The 7,602-nt window shown below is 37.6% G+C and overlaps 1 long non-coding RNA gene across 1 annotated transcript; it reads right to left on the bottom strand.

Annotated features, from left to right (window-relative positions):
• On the bottom strand, nucleotides 536–1,696 carry LOC109836133. The gene is made up of 2 exons (XR_002245847.1): nucleotides 1,160–1,696; nucleotides 536–1,084 (listed from the first exon to the last, which is right to left on the bottom strand). It is a non-coding gene; the product is annotated as an uncharacterized LOC109836133 (long non-coding RNA).

Genomic DNA, 7,602 nt, shown 5'->3' with positions numbered 1-7,602 from the left:
GTTGAGGGATGTGCTTGATGACATTGGTGAAAAACAACTGCAGCCTACTCCTCTCCTCTGCGACAACAAGTCAGCGATCGCAATGGCAAAGAACCCCATCTTCCACCAAAGGACGAGACATATCAAGAGAAAATACCACTTCATCAGAGACGCGATCATGGACAAGGAGATGGAGGTCATCTACTGCAAAACTGAAGATCAAGCTGCAGACATTCTCACCAAAGCGTTGCCGAAGGATCACTTTTGCACACTTCGAGAACTAATGGGTGTTAAACCTGTTAACCCCTGAGGAGGAGTGTTGAACTAATCAATGTTTAGCATGTTAAACAACCTAAGAGCCATAGTGTGATATCCTAAGTGGAAGGGAATCCTAAGAGTCAAAGTATAATAAGTGGGGTGGTATTCTAAGAGATGACTCCTTGTATTCTATGCAAGTAAATATGTAGAGTTAATGTATGGAATATGAAGGGTCATGTATAAATCTATATAAACCCATAAGTGGGAGAATTTGATATATGAAAAAAAAGAAAACATAAGCACCAAATTCTCTATCTTCTTCTAGATCTCTCTCTCTAATTCTCTATCATACTAGCCTTAGCCAAAGTTTTTCTTCACTACTCAGTTCAGAATTTCAACAAGCCCAAATATTTATTATCCAAGCTTATCTTGACCACATTGAAAATTTAGAGAACCTTTCTTCTAGTGTGATTATCGGCGACATGACTGAGATGGATGGATGATTTTTCATAATTAATAACCTGAACAGAGATTGTGCCAAAGGTGGCCAAAGTAGCTTTGATCACTCTACACTCCAATTCCTAGCAAGTGCCAAATGAGAGAATATCCTCAGCAAAAAAGAGCTGAGTGAGAGGAATCTCACTATTTGATAGTGTGAGCCCTTTGATAAGCCCAAGTTGAAGATTTTTTCCAAGCATGCGAGAAAGAGCCTCCATGACTGAGATAAAGGGAAAGGGGACAGAGGGCTGCCCTGACGAAGACCCCTGTGGCATTAAAGAAACCATCATGGCTGTCATTGATTAACATTGAGAATGAGACATCAACAACACATGAGTGAATTAGGGACCTGAAATTATTATCAAAACCCATTAGAAATAAAATATGATCTAACACCGGCCACAAGATCCAGTCGAAGGCTTACAACATGTCAAGTTTGAGAGCGAAGAAACCCAGTTTAGCTTGGGTGGATTTGCGGTGGTGGAAAAATTTCTCTTGCTAAGAGGATGTTATTAGTTATGCTTCTCCCCTCAATGAATGATCCTTGGAAGGGAGAGATGCGGGATTTGAGCTGAGGTTTGATTCGATTAGAAAGGATTTTGGTGATGGTTTTGTTGGCAATATTGTTAAGCTAATGGGTCGGAAATCATTTGGAGAGATACTATCGGTCTTTTTTGGTATGAGAGCAATATGGTTGTGGTTGAGACCTTCGAGTAAACAATGATTTATGAAGAAATCTTGGACAACCTTGATAAGATCAGGGCCAGTAAAGTCCTAAGTTTTTTGAAAAAAAGAACTGGAAGACCATCAGTACCCGGTGTTTTGAGGGGAGACATGGATGCGAGGGTGTTTTGGATAGTGGAAGGATCAGGAATTGCAGAGATGGTTGAGTGCCCATGATGGGCTAAATGTTGAGTGGTCCAGAATCTAAGATGATTAAGGCTATCAACACTCGAGGACATGTAGAGGTTTCCAAAGTAGGTGACAAATGTTAGGATTGTGTCTTTGATTTTTTATATAACTTCATAAAAATTAGATAGGGTTAGAGATCTATCATGATTAGGAGATTGGGTCTCATCATAATGGGCTAGAGTAGGGTTTTGATTACCCTATATATTTTCTTTTATTGCTGGAGGAAAAACCAAAGAAAGGGAAGAGAGCCAATATTCTTGCAATGTAGGGTTAGCACAGGGCGTTGCCTAATTTAAGAATATTGTGCGAGAGGCGAGGGTTTCGTAGTCTTTGTCCGTGCAAAAGATTACAATATTGAGAGAGGGCTTCACGGACTGTGTCCGTTTAAGAGATTATAAGGAGTGGGTTTTGAAGAGAATATGAGAGTTGATTATGTATGTGAGGTTGAGAAATTGAGAGACGATAATTGAGTGGTTCCTCTTATAGTTTTTCCTGATACATATTAGATTTCTCATATTGTTGCCTCGTGGATGTAGATCAAAGTTGGTTGACTGAACAAGACAAACTCATCATCAATAACACCTCATCTATCGATATGGAACTATCAGATTTCAAGACAGCTGAGATCCTATTGATTTTCGCTTTGTTTTTGGTGTAAAGGTGATAAAAAGATGTGTTTCTATCCTTGCTGATGGACCATTGCACCCTCGAGCACTGTCTCCAATGAAGCTCTTCATCACTTAGGATATTTTCTAGAGCAATATGGAGGTCTTTTTCTTTGGCGATGTAAGCATCTAAGGGAGGAAGTAATTGGACTAAAGTAATTTCACTCCGGATATGATCAATATTCACATGGGATGAGTCAAATTCCTTAGCCTTCCATTTGAGAACTTCTTTTCTAATGTTAAGAAGCTTTGTGCGGGAGGAGTGCATGAATAGACTATGGCTCAATGATTATCTTGATAAAGTTGGGGCGATTTATCCATCGAGCTTCCACTCTAAATGCTTTTCTCTTAGATTTTCTTTTACTTAGGAGAGAGACCAAGATCGGTTTTTTTGACCTGTTTGAATTCTGTTTTGTTTTAACCTCTAAAGTTATTAAAGAGGTGATTAGGGCAACTTGTAATTAAGATGAAAATAGTGAATTTTCTCCTGTAGTGGCCATGGACGTAGCTTCTCATATTGAGAAGTGAACCACGTAAAATCTTGTATGTTTGTGATTGTTTCTTTCTCTCTCATTTCTATTTCCAAATCACATCACGGGTTTGAACAAAAAACCCTAACACATAAGGGTGGCATCATAGACGAAATCCTTGAAGTCTTTGAGGTCCGAAGTTGATGGGATATTGCCCCTAAAATTTTCATCAGATTTAAGGTTGGCATTGAAGTCACCAATACACAGCCAAGGTTCAGTGAAGGAAGAGCTGAGGGTGAGGATTTCAAACCAAAGGAATTTCCTATCCTTTCTAGCGGCCGCTCCATAGACACACACCAGAGTCTATGGCATGGGTTGGGAGCATTCGGTAATAATATAGTTACAAGAACAAGAAGAGATTGTCATAGCTATAGGGCTATTTTTATAGTAGGTAGAGGCTATAGGACAGGCCCAAAGCAGGAATCGAGTAATGGGAGGAGATGTAGTAGACGATCAAGGTGATTTTTGTTGCACTTTGTTTTGGAGAGGAAAATAATATAGGAATAAGATGATTTTCGGTGGAGTAGTAGATATTTTTGGATTGTCGATGTACTCCTCCCTCCTCAACAATTCCAAGCTAGAAGTCTCATTTGGTCACGTGCGGGCTAAATGTGGTAGCCGCATGAAGAGAAAAGTTGGGACCATTTTGTGATGAAGCGAGGCTCTGACCAGAACCAAGTGTTTTAGGTCGCTTAGATTATGAGGTTTCATATGCTATTGGTTCTTTGAGGTGTTTGGATAGGAGCTGTTGGGGGGAACTAGGAATGGAGCCTAAAAGAGGAGTTTATTCAGGTTTGACTTGAGCTTTAGCATTTTGGAGTTTGAAGGGGAGGGATGTTAATTACTCAATTTGGAGGGATTCATTTTCGATATTTTCTGGAGGGGAGTTTGAGGAGTTGATGGGGATATTTGTTTTGTTGAGAGATGGAGGATTATTTGATTTTTCTTCTAAAAAGACAAATGTAGCAGCTTTAGAGCTGGTTTTAATTTTGGTTTTCAATAAGGTGTTGAAGTTTGGTTTTCAATTTGGTGGGGCTGAAGTCTTTGTTAGTGGCGGGGATTTTTTGGTTAGGGGTTTGGGAAAAACAACTGAAGGATAAGAAGTACAGTTTAATAAATGACTCGGTGCTTGTACAGGGTGTGATCACGTGGATGTGTTTAATGGGTTCGCTTTGAGAGTGTGAATGGATATGAAGTGAAGTTGGTGGATTGAAATTTTGGGTGATCATAGAGATGTCCAAAGATTCACTAGATGGAGGCATTGGATTTGATGCATTGATGGAATTGGAAGCTTTGGGCCTGTTTGTTTCGCAAAAAATTACAGAAAGTGGGGGAAAGTGGGGGAAAAGAAAATATTTTTTGACGTTTTCCTTCACTTTCAGAGGTTTGGTTCGTCAAAACTATAAAAGAAAGTGGGGGAAAGTATGAGTTGTCACTATATTATTGGTTGATGTGAGTAATTTTTGATGTTTTCCTCCACTTTCCTTGTTTAGATTTTTTTCTTGTGTTTGGTTCATTCTTAAAAGTTTGGGAAAAAAGATGAGATGAGATGAGATGAGATGAGTTGTCACCATATTATTGGATGATGAGATGAGATGAGTTTTCCTCCACAATCCTTGTTTTTTTGGAGGAAAGTGATGGAAGGAAATTTTAATGGGATGTGATGAGTTGTCACCATATTATTGGATGATGTGAGTAATTTTTAAAGATGATAGAAAACGAAGAAAAGTGGGGGAAAGTGAGTTAGATGAGTTGATTGATGTGACTCATTTCTTGTGTTTTGTTTATTTTTAAAAGTATGAAATGAGATGTGGTGGGATGAGTTGTCACAATATTATTGGAGGAAAGTGGAGAAAGTGAAGAAAAGTAGGTTTTGAAAAGTGGGGGAAAGTGAAAAAGTGAAGGAAAATGGGTTTTGGATTCTGGGGAAAACGAAACAAACAGGCCCTTTGTGTATAACAGAAGGGTCCAGAGCATTCGATGTGACAGAGCTGGAATGTGTTTTTGGGATTTGTGGGTTGTGGTATGGTGTTCTCTATGGGTTTAACCTGGTCCAACACTAAGATTTGATCCGTGATTATGCTTGAAGATGATAATGGTTTTTCTGAGGTTGAGAAGACATTAATGTGAGGTTATATGGCTTTTTGGTTGAGATAGCTCGAAGGCTTTCTAGGAATTTTGGATCAAAGAGATGAGATAACTCAGATTTAAGCTCAGAGGTAAGGAGATCATTGTAGGTTTGTCGAGCAGCACTTCTCATTTCATCGTTGTGACACCCCCACTTTAGTCCCACATGGGCTAGTGTAAAACAATGTTAGTAGTTTAAATAGAGAAATGTAAAACCCCGTAATTTTTGATACATAGTAATAAATATTAATAAATGAGTAATATTGTGATAAATATCATTTATTAATGGTTGAGTATATTAGAAATCGATTTGAGATCGATTAAATACATATAAGTGTGTATATAAGTGTGTATATAAGAATTTAGGAGCGAAACATGCACAAGTCCTTCATTGCATTCTAGTCGGTAGACCGGCCTTGGCCGATCGGTCGACCGATGATACCCCACCGGTCGACCGATTGATTGTGACGGGTCGACCGACGGGCTCCTAGCTCGTGCAGGTTTATGTTCGGGTCGGCTTTGGTTTCGCTTTGGGCCGAGTTATGTACGATAGTATATATACTCGTTTTAAACCCTTTTTTCCTATATTTTCACGTGTTTTATCAGTAGCCACCTTCCCTCTCAAACATTAACCCTAATCTGTGAGTTTTTATGAGTTTACCTGAGGTGTTTATCGAGAGGAAGGCGGGATTAGCGAGCTTGGTGAAGAGGAATCTTGCACGCACGTGTTTGGGAGTTCAATACGATGTTTGAGGCAAGATCACCTCTGTCCAAACCTTCCCCTAGTTTAGAAAATCAAGTTTTATGTGTTTATTATGATAATCTAGTATATTAGAATTTAACTTATGATGTTTAAAACTTAAATCAAGCTATAAATAGTAGAAATCTTTTCTGTAATTTGTTTAGCACATGATCATGATCATAGGATTTTACTTTAACATGTTAATTACCGTTTAGCTTTGGTTAATATGCATTAGTTTGTCAAAATAAACAAGAATTTGACTAGTTTAATTACTAAACCCTAGATCCATGCATACAAGTGATTTATCTTGGTTAAATAAATCCCAGTTGATGTTATTCATGAGTTTTGTATCAAGTGGTGATCATATAAGTTGATAAAATATGTATTTATTCGAGAATTTTGGTTAATAGGATGTTAATCCCTATTTAGTTAATTCAAGAGTTTGTAACATGTTAAGATTAATCATTGCTAATAAATTCTAAAAGTTCAAATCTTGTTTTACATGCTTGCTAACAAAATATGCGACTAAGAAAAGTTATAGAAAACAAAACCTAAGAATAAAACTGTTTGATTAGTCCAGGATTTTTCTGAATCCTCTCTGGTCAGTCAACCAGTAAGGAACTATCGGTCGACCGATAGAGTTTTTCTTACGTGCACTTTATTTTATTTGTTTGAAGTGTTTTGTTTTTGTACATTTAATTGTGAACCCGGGGTTCGATCCATAGGACGATACACGTGCAACCATGGATGTACACGAATTGAGTCAAAACACATTTACGGATACCCCGAAGAGGATTATTACATGTATTGTTTTGATCATGTTTGAATTAACAATTAATTATAATACTTATGCATGTATGGATATTGTTGATGAGCACAGCTCAGTATTATTTGGGATAGTGCTTTGATGCTGTTAGTACAAGCCATTGAGTCGTGATTTTAGGATACCTGATTTGGTAGTCCATCCTGAACGGTGGTGCGATGAGGCTAGAGAATTATACTTCTAGGATACCTGATGTGGTAGTCTGTCTTGCACAGTGATGCGATGAGACTAATGAGCTATGTACATATTTAGGATGCTTGATTTAGTAGTCCATTCTACATGATAATGCAATGAGTTATAAAGACTTATGAGATATTATAGTGTGATATATCTGCTATTCTGAATCTTTTGCGAAAGCCATTTATAAATACGATTCATTGCTAAGTTATATTATTACCGGATTACTTCGCGTTTGGGAGTTACCGGAGATTTAGTTCTTGTATCTACATTATCTACCCAAGGGTAGCGCGAGTTATATGATCGATATTTATGATATTGTAGCAACTTTACTTTTCTGTATTGTTTTCCTTTATCTTATATTCTTAGTTTGGAATCGATATTTAGCAATTCAAAATTTGAGACATATGGTATATACATGAAGGTTTCGTTGTTTGGATTATTTCACTCGACGTACTACGTCTCGTGTTGTGGGTTTCTAAATATTAATCTCATTTAGATACAAGATAAATAATTTAGGTAGACTATGCATAATAGATAGAGCCTATATCACATTTCGGAGCCCTTCCCCTTGGGAAGGATGGAGATGATCTTGCTAAAGCGCTCTTACGCTATTGTTGTTTTCATTTTTGTTTTTCCTTCTTTTTAAGCAGCGGATCAGAGATTTAGAGAGCCGCAGGTTGATGGATTTACAACATAGTCGCTGTCGCTTATTTTTTTATAGTTGATACTCCACGGTCATTTATTTATGGTTTAGTTGATCATTAGACCTGTATTTCATTTTGAGAAGGCTGAGTGCCTCACTTTGTTTTCATTTGACTCTATGTATTAAGTTACTTCATATTTATTTCAGACATTAGTTGTACTTTGTTTTTATTCAGTTGGGACATG

This window comes from Asparagus officinalis, chromosome 4, assembly GCF_001876935.1.
Source record: "Asparagus officinalis chromosome 4, Aspof.V1, whole genome shotgun sequence".
Classification (NCBI taxonomy): domain Eukaryota; kingdom Viridiplantae; phylum Streptophyta; class Magnoliopsida; order Asparagales; family Asparagaceae; genus Asparagus; species Asparagus officinalis.
The sequence above is the reverse complement of the archived record's forward strand: the minus strand, read 5'-3'. Positions and strand labels throughout refer to the sequence as shown.